Here is a 23,145-nt window from a genome sequence, read left to right as displayed (position 1 = left end):
GCAACAGACTGACAGGCGGTGGCTGCACGTGAGGTGTATTGGCTGGGAATTGAAGCTGGGTGCCCTGCAGGGAAGGTGAGAGTTTTACCAGTGAACCACCTTTGCCCCAAGTATTTTATATAGTAGCATTTTAAGATAACCAAATGAAAATAATATTAGTGTTATAAAATATATGGTTATTTCATATGATGCTTTATTCAGATTTTGACATTTAAAAAATTCTGGATATTCTTTTCATTTAGCATACTGTATGTTTGTTTTTAACACACTTTTAACCTATGATATTTTCTGTTACAATTGTAGTTAGGTTGGTTTTGGTAAATTGACATTTACTGGATACTTGTTAAATGCTTTAAAAAAAATTTTTTTTTTTTGCACATTAGCCTTTGTTTAGGTAAAAGTGGTGATTTTCTAATATAAATAGATCAGGAGAAGATGTATTATTTAATCCTTTTGGGTTCCTTTCCTCCTTCTGGGCCCTTTATTAAATTTCCAGGGGGTATCTTCTTCTTTTTTTTTTTTTTATCTTCTTTTTGCCTTCTCATTTGCCCAATTTAATCCTTATTTGAAAGCCCTAACAACTGGGAAAATATATGGCCAATATGAAAAGCACTCAGAGCAAGACAGATATGATTATAGGTGTGTTTTCTAAATAAAATTAAAATGAACTAAGTTTAATTTTAGCTCAGCCAACTTAAAGCAGAAAGTGGATTAATAGTACTATTCAATGAAATTGTGTGTGTGTGTGTGTGTGTGTGAGAGAGAGAGAGAGAATTAGGAGGGGTTGTTCATTACTATCCAATCTCTTTCAGAACAAGAACGTGATGACAAACTATTGCTGAAGAAAATTAAATTATTAAGAAGCAGTATCACTACAGTCTTTTGGGGCTTTGAGAACCTCTGTAACTTCTCGGTTCTGTTGAAAATTTCCTTATATGAGAATATACTGGAGAAAAATGAGGGCAGAGAATGAGCAACCAATAAGCAGAGAGAGGGAGAGTCCATAGACATCAGAAACCAGTAGGTTTTACCAGAGTTGTTAGCTGTCAGAGATGTTAATGCATTGAAATCACAGTGGGTGTGTGGGGAAGCTGAGAGCCACCAAGGGACGTGTATATCAAGATACCCTGCATCTAAACTGGTAAACAGACTCTCTAATAACTATCTGGTTCAGCATACTTTGTATCAAATAGACACCATTATTGACCAGCTTACATTTTTTTATTACCCAGTGAATTACTTTACACACATGGCTCAAAAAGATCATTTTCAGCTGTGCCTTGGCTCATTTGTAAATCTTTGGTCACACATTTTTAGATTCAACTGCTTTCCCCCTTCCCTTCCTACATTATCCTCTTCCATCCTCCAGCCACCTGACTCTCAGGTTACCAGCTTGGAGTATAGCAATAGAGTGTGCAACTGTGACAATTGCTAGAAGTGGGTTACGCAGGTGGTGGCTAAACAATAACCCATCAAAGACTAAAGTTAGTAGAAGAGAGAGGGGAAGATAGATACCAGGTTTCCGGTTAGAGGGGAAATACATCCTGCGTGGTAGTAATCACAACCATTCAAGCTTTATGTCTCAAGAACAGTCACCCGTACCTGCACAGTCTCCTCCCCTGTCTTATAACTGGACCAGCAGTTAAATAGCTGTAAAGCACTGTCTCTCTGTCTCATTTTTCCCTGAGCTCCAACAGCAGTAGTAGCAATAGCAGCTGTAGAAGCTGCAGCCAGAGATAGGCAGGGCTGTTGCTTGCAGCCTTGCAAATTGCCTCCCCCTCACCACACACACTCACACACTTCCAATATCAACGCATCTTCATACAAATCAAGGATTAAGAGAGGTGACAGTGACTGATGTCATGGACAACAGGTATTTAATCTCTGACAAATTCAGTTTCCTTTTGATGCTTATTGGTATTGAGAAAAACAATCATTTGTGATACCTAGCTTCAGTGAGAAACTGGAGGTGGCCGCGGTTGAAGGGTGAGGGGCGGTGATGTGGGAGGAGTAAGAGGTGGGGAAGGGGGGTGCCAAAGATGACTTTCAGCCTCCGGAAACCCCCGTCCTTCAGCCTCCGTGGTTTTTGAGTTGCAAATTATCAGGGTCTGGCGGACTGCAGGCTGCCTGTGTTGTTCACTGGAAGTAGATTTCCATCTCTCAGACACTATTTAGGATGGGCCGTGTGTTCTGGAAGGGGGTGGAAGTAGGGAGGAGGAGATGCTGTGAGCAGAGTTCTTGAAGCTCCACTCCTCGGGGGAAGCCGAGCTGCGAGCCAGCCTTACTGAGCGGAGAGCGTGTGAATTGGAAGGGATCCTGAGCTGGCTGGTCCCAGTGCCTCTCCGGAAAAGCAGTTGCTCTCGCTTCAGAGATGCACCCAGCCTTCACCTGCATCACACTGCAGTAAGTTAAACTCGACCCGGAGAGCAATTTGAGTGGCTTCTGGGTATGTGGTGTGGGGGAAGGGACGCTGAGAAGAAATGGCGAGGAAAGTTAGGAAAGCCTAGCTTTCAGGAGTGAACCTTTGAATTCTCCATGAGATGTTAAATCGGGCTGTCTCCCTGACTCCTGTCGTAGTTGTGCTCTAGTCGGGTTACTCTTAGTTATTCGCACGGATACCTCCTGTTAGTTAGGGAAGCAGAAAGCGCCCTGTCCATTGTGATTTTCTGAAACAAACCTGGTAAATAGGTTCTAGATTTCATTGCAGGAATGGTCTCCTGAAAGTTACTGGTGAGATGGCAGCTTGTTTTCTAATTGTTTTTTCAAAGAAAATGTGTAAAGAGGCTGGCTAAGACTTTCAAAGTCTCCCAGTTAATTGTTACAAGTTTCATTCCAGATTTATTCCTAATCTGTAAAACAAACAAGCAAACAAACAAAACACTTCTTTGATTTACCATATTCAATGAAAATAAGATGTGAAGTAGCTCCCTGGATAACTGCTAGGCAACAGCCTAGGTGACACTGATGATATGATAAACATTGAAATACTCTTTAGTGGGTGGGACATGGAGGGTTCCCTCAGTTTACTACTAAAATAACTTTTTTTTTTTTTTTGATTAATAGTCTCTTTCATGTGATTTCAGAGCAGTGATTTTTACATAGATGACTTTATACTTAGAAACCAAGTGGCTTTGTGTTTACTGGCAGAAAAATAAGGCTTAAAAACTTTTTAAAAACTACTTCAACTGGTTGCTCAGATTGCAGATAACCAACTCTTTCAAAAGGGGGTAAAAAGAGGACAGCAAGGGTCAGCCCATTGTAAAGCAAATGACCAAATAAATGGGAATGCAGGCAAAACATGAAAGGTCTTTTCTAGAATGGAAACCAGAAAGAATTAATCTAAAAATGTTGGGGTATTTAACTAGATTCTCTTTTCTACTGACCGTGTATTTTTAAAGGGGAGGGGAAGGAAAAATAAAAGGAACCCCTCAAGTAGAAAGAATTAAAAAAAAAAAAAATAGGTTACATAAAAATGTTAGACTTAGTTGCAGAATCACTGGAGAAATTACAGTGTTACTATATTTTCCTTAAAGAAAGATTAATGAAAAAACAGAGGTCACCAAAAGCAGAATCCAGGAATTTAAGTTGGACACTTCCATTAACCATAAATGTTATAGGATAAAAAAAGGAAACCGAACAAAAAAACAATGCCATCAAGTCAATTCCGAATCATAGTGGCCCTGTAGGACAGAGTAGAACTGCCCTATTGAGTTTAAAAAAAAAAAAAAAAAAGTTTACAAGGCTGTAAATCTTTAGGGAAACAGATTGCCACATCTTTCTCCCATGGTGAGGTTGGTGGGGTGGAACCAGGCTGGACATCAGCCTGGTGCTTCAACTACTATGCCACCAGGGCTCCTCCCTATAGGGTAAGGAGGAATCAAAATTTATGAAATAACTACCACAAAAGCAAAGTAATTCTGAAATCTTCCTTCATGAAAAAAGAGGAAACTGAAGACCACTTTCTTTTCCGTTATTTCAGTTTTAAACTGTGTTTTTCTTTTACTAATCCACCTAAACTTCATTTTCATATTAAAAATAAAGTATGCCTAGAATGTACCTTGAATTAATTTGCCTAATTTGCTGCTCATTTTGGGGCTGTCCAGATGTAAAGGCTGAGTTAATAGTTCGGCATTGTCAGAGTACCCAAGTTGTTATAGGCAGCCCATTCGGCACACACATAATTTCTCTGTGTATAACATCTACATGTGACTTTGTGAATCACTGAGTAAAACATAATCCAGAAGAAATATTTTTGTAATATTATGTATGTAAAAGTGGTTCAAAATTTTAGACAGCAATAAAGAAGAAAAGGAAACATCTGTAAGAATATGGTTGGCATGAGTTTTTATGTAGTCCCCTGATACTCTAATACCTGAACCTTAGGTACTTAGCTAAAGAGAACGGAAATCAGACTGATTAGTACCGATGTGGAGAAGTCAAAATTTCTTTGAAGATACAAACTTAGGTAGGTAGAGTTGTGGCAATACTTGTGCTTCATATTTGGGTTGTCCTACTGGTAAACAAGCCTCACGTCATGCCTGGGAAGATGATTGTCAAAACCACTTTTGAAATAAAACAATGATTTTAAGGTTAAAGCCTTTGGTAAAATATTCTGGAACAGTAAACTAAGCAAGTATACTATGACTCATGCTTTTCCTTGCCCGGTATTGAAAGAAGGAAGGGTTGTAACCAGACAAACCAGACAAAGAGATGGCTGATTGTCCCCCAATCTAATTCTGCCCCACTAATAATGACTATGATGTGATACATCGGCTTGAAATGACATTTTAAGAATTTATTTTCCTGGATGCTTCTTCTCCTGGCTGGCCTCAGTACCAGAACATTATTTATATATACATAGTACTGTTGTAGTATTTTTATGAGTAATACCTCTAGCCTAGCAGAATCTTCCCAAGCAAGCTACAGGTAAAAATTTTTAATTGGAAGAAACCTCTCCCTATTATGCTCCCATATGTGTCGTTTTCTCTCTTGTAAAGTACCAGCACAGAATCTGACGTCAGGTAAGAGTCCCATGTACTTGTTCACTCTTCGATGTTGACTACAAAGAATGTTCAACTCATTGACAGCTCCCAGGACTGTTTGCATGTATGATTTACTTACCACATAGTGAACGAGTAGTTGCCAGTTATTGTAAGTGTAGTAATGGCAGGCACTGGGTCAAGCACTTTGAATGTGTCTTCTCATTTATTGCGTAACATCTACCTGAGGGAGATAGTTTTATCTCCCATTTACAAGAAACTCAGGCCCAGAAAGAATAAGTAAATTTATTAAAACAACATGTTTAGTAAATGTTAAGGATTAGCTCTTAGGTGTGACTAACTCTCTTAATCACTTGACCACTTCGTTTTATTAAAATGGTACTCACTGTGGATCAGATGGGGTGAGCTTATTGTTTTGTGGATGGAGTAGATGGGGTATGCTGGAGAAATCATACCAGCCAAGAGAGAGCTTCCTGCTCTGTTGATATTCAAGATCGTACCTACCTGAGGAACCTAAACTGACCTCAGATCCATACTTGGCATACTAGTGATTCTAATATCAGTGTTCTTCTCTGGCTCCACAAAGAGTTGGAATGAAACTGGGAATCCTTTGCCAGAAGGTAAGATGATAAAATTAAACCAGAGGAGAGGAGTTGGAGGCTCCAAAAGCCATGGCTCCAAAAGAGATTGGGATAAGAATTTGTCCAGATTCTGTGTCCCAAGGGACTTTGTAAAAAACTAACTTTTTGGGATATGTGTTGGGTAGAGATTTTTAAACTCACAGATAAAGCACAGACTCAAAACATCTCTTTACTAGAGGTATGGTCTGATTGTAAAAAATAAATTATGCTTGTTGTTAGATAATCTTCTTTACCTACATTTTTTTTAAAGACAAAAAAAAAAAAAAAAGATTCAAAGGAAAATGGGATAGAAAGGCCAGAGGATGAGTGAAGTGGTGCAACAGTGCAAGGAAATGTCACTAGTTCTTGCATAATCATTTTTGGAAAATTTGCCAGGAAGTTAAAGGCCATCCTTAACTAGTAAAGATGAAAACAAAATGGTTCATGTAGGTACAATTTGACTTGCTATGGAGGCTAACATGATTACTGTCACTTGTCTTCTTAACACAGAAGACAGACATTAAGAGAATAAAATGAAAATGTTATGGGCGTAGAGCCAAACAATATTTTTGGATTGGTCTTTCTCAGCATGCTATATTTAAACAGCTGAATTTTTAAAAAGTATTATCTGAGTCAACAATTTGAAATGAAGAATTTGCCTGTTAACAAGAAATCTGTATTGCATTGTAAATTTGAAACTCACTGTTCTTGACTTAGTTATTTTTTATTGGAAATATGCCAATCTCTACAACTCCAAGGAACACAAAAGCTGTTACTTCCAAATCTGAGAATAAATAAATATACTCCATAAGCAAAGTTGATGCTACCGAGCTATTGTCAGATAGCTATATGGTGATGAAGCTTTGTAAATCCATTCACATTGTTGGCTATTTGTGACGCTGGTGGTTAGGGTTAAGAATAGCATTAGATTAGAGGGTTGATTGTTAAATGTGGTGCTCAAAATACAAAACTGGTTCTCCTGACCATTGGCTCTTTTCATCTTGCAACTCAAAAGTGTTGGCAGAAACTTTTATTGAGTGCTTACTACATGCCAATTGCTGTAAGAAGCATTTTGCCTAAATTAGCACATTTAATATTGACAGTACCCTTATCAGCCATACTATTATCCTTATCCAATTTAGAAAAGAGTAAACTGAGGCAGAAAGGGCTAAGTGACTTGCCCACACTTACAAACTAGTAGGAGTAGAACTAGGGTTTAAACCCACACAAGCTGGCTCCAGAGCCTGTGCTTTTAACCAAAGGATGCTAAGATCACTATTAACTACCAATGGCTTCTGACTCTCAACATTTCATGCTATTTCACACCTCATTTGTCTCTTCTTAGAAAGCCTGGTGGCATAGTGGTTAAGAGCTACACTTGCTAACCAAAAGGTCAGCAGTTTGAATCCACCAGGTGCTCTTTGGAAACTCTGTGGGGTAGTTTTACTGTCCTATAGAGTTGCTATGAGTCGGAATCGACTCGACGGCAACGGGTTTGGTTTTGTTTGTTTTTTTTGTCTCTTCTAACACCTGCCTATCTGTAATATTTTTCCTGACACCCAAATTCCTCTGTCCTCACTCCACTCTAATGTTTTTCACCTGATTATTAGTCTTTATCCCTTAAGCTTTTACTCTGGCATTATGTATTTTGAGGATCCTATTTTTTTTTTTTTTTTTTTGGTATTTAGATCCTGACCACTGTCCTTTGTAGTTGCACTGAAACTTGGGCTTGTCCTTAGTATTGAATATGTCATGGAGAGTTGAAATTATGTTTTTTATATTGAGGACAGAGATCAAGCCTTGTTTGTCATTGGACTTTAGTGTTCAGCATAGCATCTAATATGATGTTGGAAGCTCAATCAACACTAGTTTTAATGGACTGAATTCAAGGCTTTAATTCAGACCCCTGAAGAGATAGGTAGCCTCAATGCTATAATATGTAGCCTTTACCACTTCACCAGAGAATGGTCTTTCAAATGCGAGTTATAAGGATTGAACCAGAGAATATCTTTTAATAAGTAGAATTCGTGATAGAATAAAATTATTCAAAATACATTTACTACTCTCTTTGTAGTGTTACATTTTTAAAATATTAACAAAACCTGTTGCCGTAGAGCCAGTTCCCACTCATGGTGACTGACCCATGTGCATTGGAGTAGAAGTGTACTCCACAGGGTTTTCAATGGCTGTAATCTTATGTAAGTAAATCACCGGGCCTATCTTCCACTGTGCTGCTGAGTGGATTCCAACTGCCAACCTTTCTGTTAGTAGCCAAAGGTCAACCATTTGCTCCACTCGGGGACTTTACAGGGAACTAATTTTTTGGAATATGATGGATATATTTATTTCCAGATCAACAAGATTAAAAATTTTAATGATACCTAATTTCCAGTTTCAAGTTACTAATGTAACTTTAGGAGGGAAAATAAAAACCAAATTTTAGATTAAGTGGTTAACCAAAGATTTTTTTGTTCTTGTGGGACAATAGAATTAAGTTGTAAAATTGTGCATTTTATTATTTCTCAAACTCTTGTCTCCTTTGAGGGGGGAAAAAAAAAAAAAAACCTTGGAAGATTTTGATTCTGTCATAATTGATGAGTAGTGAGTCATATCTGTGAGCAGACATTTGATACTTGAATACCACTAGAGAAAAATGAGATAATTGATAATGTTGGAAAAATCAATCCTTAATACCCCCCTCTCTCAAAGAAGCTTTTTCAGTTTATGTGATAATTTGGATTCTACTCTTTCCTGATTTCATGAATTTATTTCATTATGTAATATTGTAATATGTACTGGATAGCACATATGGCTTTGTAATTACAATATTTTTTTTTTTAATTTATCATCTTAGCTCAAATTAATCTATTTTATTCTCTATCTAATCCCCATGGATCAGTTATTAAATAAGCAAGTATAAGCAGGGGATAGATAGGGTGAGAAGTGTGGTAGCTATTTAAAGTTTCCTTGGAGCTCCATTAGCAGTAATCTCAGGAGGAAGTTGCTCCAGCCCAGGGAGGCAGCAGGGCCTTCCTTTTTAATGTACTTTTTTCCTTTAAAGAATCCCAGGTGATAATCATATTTTGATTCTTCACGAGATAAGTTGTGACTGAGGGTGTGGAGAAGCAGACTCCATGTATAAATTCTCAATATGCAAAGATGCTTATTTGAATTTCATCATTCGCTTCCTGGGCACTGTAGTATAGGGTTAAGAATTTAATCTCATGCAAACTACCTGGGCTCAAATCCTTACTAGCTGGGTGACTTTGAGCAAGTAACTTAAATTCTATGCTTTAGCTTTCTTGATATAAAACAGGAATAATAAAAGCAATGGAATATGAGTCTACTTCATAGAATTACATAATTTAGTTATGTACAATGGAACTTAGAACTGAATGCACAGAATAAACTCAAAAATGTTAGTGTTTCTTATTTACTCAAAATGTCTCAGATAAACAGCAGAAGATCGATATCAAAGAAAATGTCTTAAATAAAATCTAAATGCAAAAATCCTTATTTTAATGTTGTATTATTAAAAATATTTAATGAAGCTCATAAAATCTATTAAATGTTAATATTAACACTTTTTAAGGTCTTCTTTATTTATTATTTTCATTTTTATTTATAAAATGGAGTAACTGTTAACATAGGTTAGTTAGATAACACATGTAAACCATGCCAGAGCGTGGCTGACATAGGATCAACCCTCAGACATTTTAATTCACTTCCCCTTACCTAACGCCATGAAGAGACTTTCATTTTTACTTCTCTGATTTCTTAAAACATGGTCATAGCTATCATCCATTTAATATAAAAAGTTATATTCTGTTTTACTCGATATTGACTACTCTACTATCTGTATTGCAGCATACTGGGAGGACATGACCTCTTATGTGAGGAAAACTATTACTACCTAGATCAAATCCCTATGAATTATACGAACTTGAAAGAGGGAAGAAATAGAGGCACTGTGGAAAAATATTACAGCATCCTTGACCTGAAAACAGAATTTTAAGCAGAAAAGATGAGTTTGTAGTTTATTCAGCAACTTGTTTTGCTGAGGCAGTAGATGTAAGGAAGTGTTTCTGCTTGGGCTTCTGACCAAGGAATCACTTTGCTTATTCCTTAATAAAAAGAAATAAGGACTAAGGAGTTCTCCCTTGCCATGCCTTCCTTGGGGTATATTTTGGAGGTCGTAAAGAGCACTCAACTACTTCCGGGAAGTTTAAGGTTCATATAAGTAGATGTAGATATTAAAACTATCACTTTTAGAAACAGAACTACTAACACCATGACCCTATTTCATCCTTCAGTCATTGATGGGCTACTGTATATCAGGCACTGTGCCAGGCTCTGGGAAGGAAGAATAACAATAACAGACAAGTTCCTACACTAGCAAGTTACACTTCAGTGAAAGAAGCAAGACAGAAACAAACACACTTAAGGAAACAAGTACATGCTTTACTGTTATTTTTGTTGTAGAAGTGCTAAAACGAAAGAACCAAAGAGTTGAGATAGAGGAGAACAGGAGATGCTATTTACTTGGGAATAAGCTAGTTTTAAGACTCATAGGAATCTATTCCCCCACCCCACACACTATTTTCAAATACCTGACCATGGCAGAATTGTTTCTTACTGTCTTCACAATAGAGCAGGTCTGTCCTGTTGACAGTGACTATAAGAGGCACATACACCCGAAGTAATCCGTAGGACCAAGACAGATGAACTTATGGTGAATTAGAATTTTAGAATTGTTGAGCGAAACATTTTCATTCAGTCAAAAACATTGCTCCCACTTTGCCTTTACCTTTACTTTTATATTATAAGGTTATTCAGCTTGAGGAAGCTATTGAAGATGAGGAAAATGCAAGCACTTAATGTTGCTTACTAACTTCTGCCTGTCATTTTGGGCTGCACATAAACAACTTGTAACTTCCCTGCACTTATCCCCAATTATTAGAATCGAGAAAGAACACACAAGCTTATGAGTCACTTAGCTGTCCTGTTGTTCTTAATAAGAGTTCTGATTACTAGGATGGGTGCTCTATTGTTACATAATGTTGTTTGCCACAGCATATGTCAGAACTTTCTTTTTGGCAGATAAAGTTCCCTTCCCTGTCACATGTTGAAGAAAGCATAGCATGAAAGCAATTCAGTGGAGACCCATTGTTTTGTTTGGTTCCATGATTTTAAATTTATTCTATCCAAACTACTATACAGCATATTCTGAAAGCTAAGTACTAAGATATTTTGAGCTTCACGTGGAAATTTTTGTTTTGGTGCTATCAATGCTTTTATCGTCCACCACACACAGCACCCACCCAGCGCCATCGAGTCGATTCCGACTCATATTTATCGTCCGAACTACCTGAATAACTGCTTAGTGGTACATTAGGTGCTTGGTAACTGTATTATCTTTATAAGAGCACCCAAAAAAAAAAGAAAAAGAAAACAGTATCTTCAGTGTGGAGGTAATAACATTCCTATTTATGGTATGCAATGTAATTGAATTCTTGAAATTAGTAATTTGTTAAAAAAAGAAAATAAAAATCTTTAGATTTCGTGTATAGGTTAATAGTATGGTTGTTCTCTGGTGATCAAAATTTCCCTCCACTAAGAAGCACTAAGAAGCATCAAAGTTAAACAGAAGGAGTTAGCAACTGCATCTTACCTTCTGTGAATATCTTAGATAAAGGAGAATCTGCCATAACTTAACATTTGTTTTGCTGCTGCTAATGAGTTAAAGTCCAAGCTGTTAAGAGATAAGGAAAAAACATGTTACCATGTTAAAAAATACCAAAAGAAGGAAGAGAAGTAAACCTTTCCTTATTTATACATTAAATAAAGTTAAATTGTTTTCCTTTTTAGTCTAGGAAAGTTTATAAAAAAGTCCTTTAAGTGCAACGTGTGTTGGTATCTCTTGAATTGGGATGTAGTACAAACTTCTCTGACTTGAGCCACAGAATCTCTCTCTCTGGAAGCATCTATTAATATCTCCTCAAAAGACAGCTTCGGAAGTGCTGGCCTATTGGCATTTAATTACTAATTTAAAAAAATTTGAGCAGTTACCATCAGACGCTGTAGTAGGTGCTGGGAAGAAAATGAACAGAACCTGTGCCTGACATTGAGGAGCTTCTGAATTGGGTGTGGAAGGAAGATGCATAGAATCAGAAATTATAATTTCAAGGCCTATGGGCAGTGATAGTGGCTGGTACATGTTGCTATAAAAGATGAGGGGAGCAAGAGACTAAGGAATTAATCACATATAATTTAGAACTTGAGTTGGGTCTTTAGGGAAGAATAGCAATTTACTCAAAAAACAAGCAAACAAAAAAGGACAATAAAAGCATTTACAAAGGTATATCTGAGATCGTTTTTGTATTACCTTCATGTGAAAACCAGTACTCCTTTCATTCACCTGAACATAACTCTTGAGTGAAAAATTGAGTATATGAGTAAAGAGATAAGAGCAGTAAACTGGGAAAAAGATACATAAATTTTCTGGTATCAGTGCTACGTGAAGTGTTTGGGGGTAGATAAGAATCTCTGGGAAAAGAATATAGAGCAAGAAAGAAGATAATTCTAAGGAAAAATCTGACTAATTCTAATATTTTTAGAGTATTCTGGAGTAGATTAGATCACCAAGAATGAAAATGAATTGTCGTATGGGAAGAAAAACACCAACAACAGAAATATGTGGCATTCCAAGGGCCAGGGAAAAACACTCTATGGGAAGGACAAAGTAACCATCAGTGCCGAATGTTACTGAGTTTGAAAAAGCGTTATATTACATCCCAATTGGATTTGAATCCAGGGAGATCACTGATGCTCTTAGCTAAAGCTTTATTTCTGGAGTGATGAGGATGAAACCTAGATGAGGAAGTGTTAAGGGGTGAGAAGTAGCTTGGAAAATGTAGAAAGAGCTATTCATTCAAAAATTTTGTCCATGAAGATTTGAAGGAAAGTAGAGTTATTTCTGGGAAATAATAGAGGTTTGAGAGAATGTTTTGTTTTTTAAAATAGGAGTGTTTTGAATGTTTTAAATATCTATGAGAATTTCAAAGAGAGTGATTAAAAAATAGAAATGAAAAAGAATGCCTGACTGATACCTTAGAACGTGGGATTGGATAGGATACAAGACACATGGGGTATGGGTTGACTTTGACAGGGAGGAACACCCTGTGTAAAGAAAAAGGAGAGAAGGAAGCAGAGAAATGACCAATCTGAGTAGGTGGGTAGATTTTGTAGTGAGAAATTTCTGCTATTGAATTTTTCTTTGTAGGGTTTGGACAAGGCAGGAAAAGTTTGAATAGCTCTTAGACAAGGTAAGAGGGGTTATTGACTAGAGACATATACGAGGACCATGGAGATGCTGGGCGACCATTTGAATAGATGCTCATGAATTTAGAATGATACCAACTTACTATAACTCTCTCCCCTTGCTTAAGAGTTGGTGCAGAAACGTATAGAGTTTATCCAAGATGCATTGTTTTATCTTGCTTTGCCTTTTATATGTAATAACATCATCTACCCCTCAGTATCAGCTATATACCACTACACACCCACTGCCATCAAGTCGATTTCGACTCAGCGACCCTATAGTCCTTTTTATGTGAATTTTTTTTTTAGGTGCCTTTGAGTCAATTTTGGCTCATAGTGATCTCATGTAACAGAGTAGAACTGTCCCATAAAGTTTTCTTGGATGTCATCTTTATGAAAGCAGATCACCAGGTCTTTATCCTGCAGAACCACTGAGTAGGTTTGAACTGACAACCTTTCGGTTAGCTGCCAAACGCTAACTACCAGGGCTCCTTTTTGTCTTCTTTATTACTCCTTCAGATCTAGAAATCTTGATAAGAATTTTCCTTTCATGTATATTTCCTGTCCTCATTTTGATTGGTTAAAATGTATATGTTGGGAATTCAGTTGATACCTGCGATTGAAATTCCTGAACCACCTTACCTGCATTGACATTTCTCTCTAGTCCACATTAACCATTGGTTAATGACTCCATTGTGGATCTTGTTGTTACCTGGAACTGCTCACTTTTGCAATCCAGAAATTCAACACAACACTTATATTTTTCTCTGTCCCTCCCACAAACCTTCACTACAATGACACACCTCGTTTTCTCAAAGTGAACATTTTCTCACTTTGCCCCAAACCCTTCCACCCAGTGCTTCCAATCCAGGTAAGACCTAATACACAACTTAAAAAATTCTCTTACCCAAATCTTCATTTCCCTGCACTCTTTTCCTTCCATTTTACATCTGGCAAAATCCTCACCCTTTCTCAAATGAGCAATCTGGCTTAACTTTTTCACTTGAGCGTTGAGTGCTATTGAAAATCACAAAGCCATGAAAACTGATGTCATAATAAATTTGTGTTCTCCCACCTCAGCATGACCCGGGTAATTCTTCTAAGTGTCTATGTTTTGTTTCCCTTTCCAATCTCCACAGCAACCTTCTCAAAAGCCCTACCACACATGCCCATGATATTTTCTTAAGAAAAGAGAGATTTAAGTAACTTGAACTTCTCTTTTTTCACTAATTTTTATTTATTATATTAATACCTAAACATTTAAATTAAATTCAAATTTTAATTAAAAAATATTAGCATCACAACTGTTTAAATCCTATTCCCCATCGCCCCCACCATCTCTGTATTCCTTGCTTTTAGGCAAAGTTTCATAACATGTCCCACCTTTGTCCCTTCAAGAATGTCTATTGCGACTCTCTTTTCTTCCAATCCAATGTTCCTTTGACAATTAAAAAAAATTTTTTTTCATCAAGTCAATACTGTGACCAGGTATGGACAGAGTAGAACTGCCCCCTATGGTTTCCAAGGAGTGGCTGGTAGAGTCTAATGCTGACCTGTTGGTTAGCAGCCAAGCTCTTAACCACTGACAATAAGCTACATCAAGCTCCCCTTCAGTCAATGCCACTTCCTCACCTTACTTTCACTCTTATTGTTTCTCTGGTTCTCTGTTCTTCCCAGTGCTTAGAACTACCCGACAAAGACCAGATACCTAAAAAAAAGTGAATAAATAAGTGAACCGTAATAATTCCCCTTTCTTGTTTGGGGATGATGGATTGTCTCATAAAAGCATCTCCCTGGGTCAACAATGTTTTTATCCTTTAATGTAGTCTGCTAGAGAGGTAAGTGACCATCTCCTTCTTTCTCTGAAATGTAGTGTTTCTGAATGTCTCTTTGTTCATTTTTCAGTGTAGTTTATACTGATTCTGAATAAGTATGGAATCCTTTAGCATATTTTCCCCCTTGGTACTTAACAGTAATAAATATATTTACTCATTCTAAAGCATCCATTAGGTTATTCTCTTTTGAGAAAATGAGATTCTTCTTAACTTGACCAAGTGTAGTAATTGGAGCTTCATTTCTCTAATCTTAGCAGCTTAAGTTAGGTATAGGCATTTGCTTTATTTGTGACATATCCTGTGAATTAATTATTGGCATTCAGATCATGAACCTGGATAGAAGGAGTGGAAGGATCAGGGTTATTTTCAGTATTTGACAAGAACAAGCATGGAAACTTCGAAGCTCATAGAAAGTAAACAGAAGGCTAAAAGGTCACTCGTGTGGGAAGAATACGAGATAACCTGGTCTACTTTCCCCAATGCTATTTGGCTTTCTCAGTCTCATTTAAAATAATGATGTAGCAATGGCAACAGAAAAAAAAAAAAAATTTTTTTCTTAGCCTCGTCAAATACTAAAGAAACATGAAAAAAATGCTTATAGGAACTTTTTATCATAATGTCCAGATTTGATTAAGAAGTGGGTGGTTACTTGCTCAGGTTCTTGCTTTCCCAAAGCTCTAACCTTTCTCTATTCTTCCCAAGGAAGCAAACATCACCTAATGAGAGAAATAAAGCCATTTCCAGGTGGGAATCATGATTTAGAGCAAATCTTGCTCTCAAATAGTTGCATCCATTGGAGTACATGAGTCTACTTCGAGAGTGTGCATTTTTCATTTATCTGCAGTGTCACCGATCATACAGTGATATATGCAAATGCGATAGCATTTGAATTTCTAATATTCCTTTTCTATGTATTTTTATCTAAACAATATAAATCTGGTTATCTGTGACCATAAAAAAAAATGTATACTTGGTCATTTTGCCTGGAACACAATATTGTATATGCCCTCATTAATTTTGTCTGTGGAATTTTTAAAAGTATAACTTGACAAGGAAATAAAAACTGTATGGAATAAGTTTAGAAGAAAGAAGACTTTGAGATTGGGAATTTCCATTAAATTTTATAATTAGGTAAATTCTAGTAAACTCGTGAATTTTAAATTCATTGGTCAAAATTTCACCTTTAATAATGGTTTTAGACATCAGTGAAACAGGTTTATATATTTCTATATGATATTGACTTAGTTATCTAGTGCTGCTATAACAGAAATACCACAAGTGGATGGCTTCAACGAGCTGAAATTTATGCTTTCATGCTTTAGGAGGCTAGAAGTCTGAATTCAGGGTGCCAGCTCCAGGGGAACTCTTTCTCTGTGCGTTGTGTGAAAGGTCCCTGTCATCAATCTTCCCCTGGTGTGGAAGCTTTTTAGCACAGGGACCCCCAGCTCCAAAGGATGTGCTCTACCCCTGTCTCTTCTTGGTTGGTAATAATGAGGTCCCTTTCCTCTCTGCTAGCTTCTCTCTTTTATATCTCAAAAGAGAGTGACTCAAGATACAGCCTAATCCTGTAGATTGGGTCCCCGTACATTACATAACTGCTTCTAATCCTGCCTCATTAACATCATAGAGGTTAGGATTTACAACGCATAGAATAATTACATTGTATCACAAAATTGAGGACAACCACACAATACTGGGAATCATGGCCAAGTTGACACATGTTTTGGGGGGACACAATTCAATTCATAGCCGATACTTATCTCAGACCCAACTGGAAAATAAATTGGAAAGCTAATTTTAAGCTTGGAAAAATTATTTTCTTGATAGGTCTGAGTTGAAAATAGGGTCTGCTTTGGTCTGATGAAGGTTCCCTCTGTCTGATATCCAATTCTACTAATTCCACAGTTTTTGTTTGTGTAGTTTGGAATGGAATTTCATGTCTTTATTTAGGATTCTTTCTTTTCAGTTTCTGCTTTAGACGGCCAAAATGTTAATTGTTGTTGTTGTTATGTACTGTAGAATTGATTCCTACTCATAGTGACCCCATTGGACAGAAAAGAACTGCCCCACAGGCTTTTTTAGGCTAAAATATTTCCAGGAGTAGATTTCCAGGTCTTTTGTCCTATAGAGTGGCTGGTGGGTTTGAACCACTGACCTTTTGTTAGCAGCTGACCACTTAACCATTGTGCCACCAGGGCTATCTTAGATTTTAGGTATATAATATTTAATTTATTCCAGTGGACACTTGTTCTTTCTGATATACAGTCAGCAAAATATTGGGCACGTGTTATTATCCAAGGAATGCTTATTCTCCGTTTCCTAGACAGAGCACTGTGAGTAATCTTTTTCAACCATCTCCTTTGGGATAGAGATGATTTTTTGATTGGAGTTTATGGTGGCACATGGTCAGGCTTATTGCACTGAAAGTATGATTGGTCTGAGGAAACACTAAGTAAGTGAACACAAGCGTATGTATTTGTAATGTTGCAAGAGTTTCACTAAAGTGGAGAGGTCTGGCCCTTGAGTGCTGACACAGCTTCCCACACAGAGGGTTTAAAAGAAATTTCAGGCTCTATACTTTGGTGACTGGGAAATTTCCACCCTATATATGGGACCTAACTTGGGTCTTGCCTAGTGAGGAAGAAAATAAAGCCTCAGCGGGCATTTACTTGCATTTTTAATCCTTTGTTTATCCTTTGCGAGAATTGTTTGCTAGTATAACAGTAAATTGAAATGAAGGCCAAACTTAGCTGAATTTTAGACCTCATTCTTGACAATGTTAGAACCTGAACAAACTACTTTGTTCTGAATGATTTCCAAACCAGAAACCAAACCAGTTCCTGTCGAGTCTATTCCTACTCATTGCAACCCCGTGTGTCAGAGTTGGATTTTGGGTGTGTTAGAGTAGAATTTGCTCCATAGGGTTTTCAGTGCCTGATTTTTCAGAAGCAAATTGCCAGGCCCTTATTCTGAGGTGCCTTTGGGTGGATTGGACCTCCAACCTTTCAGTTTGCAGCCGAGTGTGTTAATCACTTGCACTACCCAGGGACTCTATGACCAGCTTAGAGTCATATATAAAAAGGTCTATACTGGACTGCCTCATAGATTCAGTGCCACTTCCTGCATAAGATCGTTAACACTCCCCAGCAGCTGCAATTCCTACAATTTGTAGTGTTCCTCTTTATCCATGTCATACCTACTAGTATGCAGGCAACATAGTTTTCCTAAATGTTTTCAAAGTCAATAAACTTAGAAAAATTCTGATAGGCCAGTAAACATTACTCTTATTTATTTGTACTTCAAATATCATTGTTTAAATAAGAGAGTTGGATCACTAACCACCATCTCTGAAACATTAATTTCAGAGCCATGTTCTGCCGTCACAGCTTTCAAACGTTTGGCTCTTACTTTATACAAAGATGAAAATGAAGGGAGCTAACCAATGAAGTATTTGAGGAATCAGTAAACATTCTGTTTTACATTGCCTGTCTTTTTACTTGTATTCAAGTTTCACTTTGCCTTTAGGTCTACCAATGACTTTATTTTCTTATTCCCATTCCATTAACAAATATAAAGGGTATCTTTTGTATTCAGACTTTAACTCTTGAAGGAGCCCTGGTTAAGCACTTGGCTGGTTATCAAAAGGTTGGCAGTTTAAACTCACCAACCATTCAAGGGAGAAGAGACCTGGCTATCTGTGAAAATTACTGCCTAGAAAACAGTATGAGGCAGTTCTACTCTGTCACATGGGGTTGCTATATGTCAGAACTGACACGAGGGCACTTTACAACAGCGACTCTTAAACAGCAAAATGTAAATGCTCTTGCATTCTAAGCAATGCTCTGCCCTCATGGCTTTCAGGTGAATGGCACCTTTATACAAAGATGAAAATGGAGAGGGCCAATCCTTTCGGATTTAAACTTTAAGTGAGGACAGAGAGGTCATAGAATGCAGGATGGTTTAATGATGCAGGAAATTTCATGATGTGAAAGGAACCCAGGCGTTAGAAATAATATCCTTTACATCGTGTCTGCCTCTGGGGCCCCTGCCCCTGTACCTGTGTTCCTTAAGTCATTAGTAATCTGCTGTCAGTATGCACCTCTACTTTAATTGGTCTTAAAATCGATTAATAATTTTCTTATATCAAATGCATTTACCTCTCAAGTCTTGCCATCTTGAGTCTCTTCAGCACTTGACACTTTTGATAACTTCACTTTTTGTTGCAACTCTAACCTCCATTGTTATTGTAAGCCAGCACTGCCCTAATATTTCTATTTGTTCATGTAGTCAAAAAGCATTTAGTAACTACTGTTTTCTAGGCACTGGGGTACAATGCTCACCAAACACAGAAACTGTTTCCACTCCCAGTCAGTTTACGGTTTAGTGACAGTGATTAATGTTAATTAGCAATTATTTAATTGAGCAAATATATGTGGAACATATACTTGATGCCAGGTTCTATTCTAGGTATTAAGAATCCAGTGGAAAAAACGGTACATCTAGGAACTTTCATCCTCATGGTGGAGAGATAGAAATTAATAATTAAACATATAATTTTAGAAGGAATGTAAGGCTGGGCAAGAGGATAGAAATTGATGAGTAGAGAGTGCTAGTTTCAATAATGAGCTATTAGAGATTTAAATTTTTTAGTATGTTATAGCTTTCTATGGACATATTATATTTGTAATGCTTCTAAGATATCCAAGTGCTGAAGTTAAGTAGGTTATTGGATATTTATGAGGCTGAAACTAAGAGGAGTGGTTAGAAACAAAAAAATGTGGAAATCGTCAGCAGCTAGGTTAGAAACAAAAAATGTGGAAATTGTCAGCAGATAGGTGTATCTATAGACCTATGTATTCCTGGTAATTCCTTGAACCAATGTTTATGGTGATTCTATGGTAACAAAAGGAGTCCCCAGGTGGTGCAAATAGTTAATGCACTTGGCTGCTAATCAAAAGAATGGAAGTTTGAATCCACCCAGAGTCACCTTGAAGGAAGGTCTGGTGATCTACTTTAGAAAAATAAGCCATTGGAAACCCTATGGGGGACAGTTCTACTGTGACACACATGGAGAAGCCATGAGTCAAAATCAACTCGATGGCAACTGGTTTGGTTTTGGTTTTTATAGGCCTGGAACCAGGAGAGACCACCTAGGGATTGAATGCAGTGAAAGAAGAGGGTCCATTGCTGAGCCGTGGGGTAAATTAACATTTAGCAGTAGAAGAGAGCTGGAAGAACTTGCAAAGGTGACTAGAAGGGGTGGCAGGAAAAAACCAAGAGAATGTACTTCCCTGGAAGCCAAGTTAGTATTTCAAGAAGAAAGTACTATTGAAATGCGCCAGTTGCTACTGAGTAAACAAGCAAGATGATTGTGGCTTGGGCAAAGGATTGGGAAAGATAGATCTTTGCTGACCTTGAAAAGGACAGTTTCAGTGGAGCGGTGGAGCAAAAGCCCAACAGAAGCTGACGGAATTGTGAATTGGTGGTGTTGAGGTGGAAAGGAAACAAATCAAATAACCTTACAAACAAATTGTAAATTGCACCTAAAATGAATGCTCCAAGTGCAACAGTATTTTTTGACCTAGTCCAGGGAGGTTGGAAGGTTTTTTGAAGAAGTGATTCAAAACTGAAATCTGAAGGATGAATCAGTACCTACTGGAAAACAGAGCAAAGGTAGAAAAACAAGTAAAGAGACTATTGCAGGGCAAACTTGAGGGCTGAAAGAAGGCCATACCGTCTGGAGTGGGAGGGATATGAGATTAGACAGGAGTCAGATGGTGCAGGGCCTTATAAGGAAAGCTGTTTTTGCCTTTAACTTTAGAGAGTGGAATTAATTGAGGACTTAAGGGGAGTGGGGGTATGTTAACAACATAATCTGTGTTTTGATGAGATTAGTCTAGCTGCACTACATAGAATCAATCGGAGATCGCCAGGTGAAGTTTGTTAGCCATTTGGGAGGGAAGGGGAGCATTGCAGTAATCAAGGTGCATGGTTATTTTAGCTGGACTATAGCAGTTTTTTATAGCAGTAACCTTTAACGAGATGGATTGACACAGTCGATGCAACAATGGGCTCAAACATAACGATGTGATGATGGCTTAGGACCAGGTAATGTTTCCTTCTGTTGCACACAGGGTTGCTATGAATAGGAACTGAATTGATGGCTCGTAACAAAAACATAGCAGAAACAGCGTAACTGGAGAGAGTAGATAAATTTGAATGATATCTATGAAGTGAAATTGATGGGATTTGTGGCAGTCTGGATGAGTTTATGAGGAGTTGAAGGTATTTGCATTAGGAAACCACAGTGGCATGCTGAGGGAGAATTAGAGCAGGATCCTGTTGGCTGATTGTTATTTTTTATGGGCCTTAGTGCATTCAATTTAGACATGTTGAGGAACTTTAGAGCCATCCTCATTTGCTTACTAGACTTATCTGTCTATACATCTCACTGATCCCTGAAGATTATCAAAACCGAGTTCATCTTCATTCTTTACCTCTCCAAACTTTCTTTCTTCCATGTTCAGATTTCAGTCATCTTGAAACATTCCCTTTTCCTAGTAACACCAAGAGTCCGTATTATTTGATTTCAGTTCCTTCTCCTGATTTATCTTGTCTATGTTCTCTCTCACACATATCTTTTTCGTTCCATTCCAGCCCTAGTGCTGCAAACAGTTAAGCCCTGGGCTGCTAACCAAAAGGTTGGTGATTTGAACCCACTCAGGGGCTCTGTAGGAGAAAAGCCTGGCTATCGGCTTCCGCAAAGATTACAGCCAAGAAAACCCTATGGGGCAGTTCTACTCTGTCACATGGAGTCACTATGAGCTGAATTTTACTTGGTGGCAGCTAACAACAGCAACTGCCCTTACTGGGCAATTTGAAAATCTTCAGTTTCACTTGACTATACTCTTAACCATGGTGTCATAGTGGTTAAGATCTATGGCGGTTCAAATCCACCAGTTGCTGCCTGGAAACCCTATAGGGCAGTTCTACTCTGTCTTATAGGGCCGCTATGAGTCAGAATAGACTCGACAGCAACGGTTTGGTTTTTTTGGTTTATGCGCAGTCTTAAAATAACCTACTATGTGGTCTCTTCATTTTCAATCTATCCCCTGCTTAATCTTTTTTTTTTTTTTAAACCCTCATTATCAGGTTTCCTAAACAAAACCCTGCTTTCTGTTGCCCTTAGCAAAATTACTCAATGGCTCTCCTTTTCCTTCTCAATAAGCTGTATATTACCCTTAGCCTGACATTCAGGCTACAAAGAGAATCTGTAGATTCTTCTTTCCCTGCCCAAATTGTATGTCACAGTGATTAAGAACTGCCTAGTTTAAATTCTGCCTTTAGCACTTAACTCGTTGTATGATCTTGATAGAGTTATTAGTCTCACTAGGTCTCCATTTTCTATTTTTTCAAGTGGGAATAATAATAGTAACTCCTTTACACGGTTGTATTGAAGTCTAAATCCATGGACATCTCCTAAAACGGTCCCTGGCACAGTGTTAGCACTCAGTGCAGCTTCTATTATTGGTCTGTTAAACTCATAGTACACCTCCTCCATGTATACAGGCACATTTAACCACTTAATGGACACACATTTCATTTTCTATGTGTCATGTCCCCCACGCCTTTGTCAGTTTGTAGTACTGTGGGGTTTACATGTTGCTGTGATGCTGTAAACTATATGCACTGGTATTCAAATAGCAGCAGGGTCACCCATGGTGGACAGTTTTCAGCTGAGCTTAAAAATATAAAAAATGTATCATTTTATAATCCTTGCCTTACTATGCCTGGAATATTTCATCGTTCCTCTCTTGGAAGGCTGTCCTCATAACACCATTGCTTCCTGTTCAAAATCTCTCATCTCTTCCAGGACCAGCTCCATTCTCACTCTATCCAGTAAACATCCCTACCTCCCTCAGCCCTTCCTTCACCCCAACTCCAGGTTAGAGTGAACACTGCTCAAAAAGCATCTTTGTTATCACACATTTTTCTGTATTTTGGACAAGTATCTTATTCCTCCCTTTAGTATAGTTATAGATGTAGCTTTCTTACATCTTCTATTACACTGTGGTGCTTGAGTACACAGAATTTGTGGAGCATCCATATTTTTGAACAAATGATTTTACTGTCTTTTCCTTCCAACACAGCTTGGTCTTGGCTCCACTTCCCATCATGGAACATTGAGTTACCTGGCACACATCTTCTTCCTTAAGGACAGGAGCTTTCAACTCAGCAGTCTTCTAAGCCAATCAGGTCTAATGCATTTTCCGGAGTTCTCAGGAACTCTAAGTACATTCTAACTAAGCACTTCTGGCAACAATGGCCCTGTTTTTTGTTCCAAGTCATTAGCTGTTTTATTTTTTATTT

General features: G+C 37.7%; 1 protein-coding gene across 1 annotated transcript in view; it reads left to right on the top strand.

Annotated features, from left to right (window-relative positions):
- Positions 1–734: 734 nt before the first annotated feature.
- LOC100666244 (diacylglycerol kinase beta) overlaps positions 735–23,145 on the top strand; it is a 456,718-nt gene continuing 434,307 nt past the window's right edge. Inside the window, exon 1 of the mRNA XM_064290029.1 lies at positions 735–2,403. The gene's annotated coding sequence lies outside the window, so the exon portion shown is untranslated. The remainder of the gene's footprint in view (positions 2,404–23,145) is intronic.

The sequence above is a fragment of the Loxodonta africana genome, chromosome 8, assembly GCF_030014295.1.
Source record: "Loxodonta africana isolate mLoxAfr1 chromosome 8, mLoxAfr1.hap2, whole genome shotgun sequence".
NCBI lineage: Eukaryota > Metazoa > Chordata > Mammalia > Proboscidea > Elephantidae > Loxodonta > Loxodonta africana.
This window is presented reverse-complemented; position numbering and strand designations above follow the sequence as displayed.